Source organism: Dasypus novemcinctus, chromosome 30 (genome assembly GCF_030445035.2).
Source record: "Dasypus novemcinctus isolate mDasNov1 chromosome 30, mDasNov1.1.hap2, whole genome shotgun sequence".
NCBI lineage: Eukaryota > Metazoa > Chordata > Mammalia > Cingulata > Dasypodidae > Dasypus > Dasypus novemcinctus.
In genome coordinates, this window is record NC_080702.1 from 46,354,118 (window position 1) to 46,356,114 (window position 1,997).

A 1,997-nucleotide genomic window follows, 5' to 3' on the forward strand; every position below is an offset into this window, starting at 1 on the left:
GTGGCGGTGGGCCCGACCAACCACCCCTATTATGGGGGCAGCAGAATTAGGCCTACCACGGCCGCTCCCCTTGCCAGGCAAGCAAACCACACTTCAGCCCAAGGGGTGACCGCATTTCCCCCTTCTTTTCAAATAAGGGCCAGGATGGCAGCAGCAAGAAGTAGCTGAGGCCCAAGAGGCAGTAAGCAATGATGAAACGGGGCTGAAGAGGGAGGTGAGTATGATGGGCATACAAATGTACAATTTGGGGGGCGGTATCTTGCTGTTGCAAGCAAGGGTGGCCAATGTCCAATTCTCATTGATCTCGGTGGCTATAAGGTCCATGTGCTGTTAAAAGTCCAGACTGACAGTGCGTTATAGGTAGTTGATCTCTTCTTGGCGGCGAAGAGCGGTAGAGGCAGACTGTGTGATGGTCTGGAGGATCGCAGCAGTGAGGACAAGTCGCGTCAGGGCATCAGCGACGGTGGTGGCGGCAGCATCGGGAGTGGTGGAGATGTAGGCGAGGACAAGAAGGCCAAGGTCTCCACGGGCGCGAGAGAGGCCGATGTTAACGGGGCGGGCTGACATGGGGCGGCCCAATCTGCAATGCAATGGGGGTTCAAGCAAAAAAAAGGAGAGGGGCGGGGGACGAGAAAGGACGCTTTGGATGGCTGAGAAGAGGAGTGCGGTCGAGACAAGAGGAAGCTCCGCAAGCTGTGGGCCGGGGGAAAGCGGATTGCGGGCCGTTTAGCGGGGCTGGTGAGAGGGGTTAGCTTGGCCAGAGGTGGCGAGGGAGAGCATAAGGAGAAGGAGAGAGACTATGTTAATTGGCTCGGCAGCTTGGCGAGGGTTGCGGTGTCTGCACTGACAGTAGAGTGCGAGCAGCGAACGGACTTCAGGGTTGAATGGTTGCCTCTCGGGGTGGAGGGTGAGCTGGCTCAGTTGGTGCTGGATCACTCGCATCTGGCGCCATTCCCTGCGGGACATCCGCTGCTGAGGTGGCGGGTTTGACGTATCTCCCGGGGACCCAGATTGGCTGAGCGACATCCTTGAGAGCACGGCGATGGGAGCCGAGGTGCACGGTGAGACGAGGGGTCAAAGGCGGTGGGGCTCCGACGGTGGTCGCGGGGCCAAGAGAAGGCCCCGACGAGGGGAGGGCGGAACGATGAGCAGTGGAGCAAGGCAAAGGGGAGCAAGCACGGAGGGGTGAAGGCAGAGGAGAAGGCAGGGGTGGAGGTGCTCAGGCACGTGCTCCTGAGTTTTTTATTGGCGCATCTTAATCATAGTGGGTCAGTATAAGCCCCCGACATGGAAGGAGAAAGCCATCCAGCGATTCTCCCAGACCGCCGTGGATTGTATGAGGTCACCAAGGTTCAGGAGCAGCAATGCAGAGCGAAAAGATAGGGGTGAGAAGAGAGGAGGGCGTAGGGCTGTGGTAGGGTTACTTCAGACATGCAAGCGCACGCTCCCGAGAAATCCAAGGCTCCTCTTAATCATAGCGGGTCGGTATAAGCCCCCGACATGGAAGGAGAAAGCCATCCAGCGATTCTCCCAGACCGCCATGGATCATATGAGGTAGCCAAGGCTCAGGTAGCAGCAATGTTGCACGAGAGAAGTCCCAAGGTGAGAAGAGAGGAGGGGGGGTGCTGCCAGGTTATGGAGTGAGGCTTTGGTGGAGTTGCCTTGCCCCACGTTGGGCGCCAGCTGTGGCGGCTTGCTTGGCCGGTAGAGGTGGGGTTGCACTGCCCCACGTTGGGCGCCAACTGCGGCGGCTTGCTCGGTCAGTAGAGGTGGGGTCTGGCTGCGGAAGAGGGTTCGGTCCAGCTCTGGACAAGGTGTCGGTCCTGCTTGGGACGAGGGGTCATTCCCACTTGGGACGAGGGGTCGGTCCGGCAGCAGATGAGGGATCGGTCTCACAGGGGTTGCGCGGTTCGGCTGATGGGGTCACCCGGCGAAGCCGGCGACGAAGGGTTCACCCGGAGAAGCAGGCGACGAAGGGGTCACCCGGAGAAGCAGGC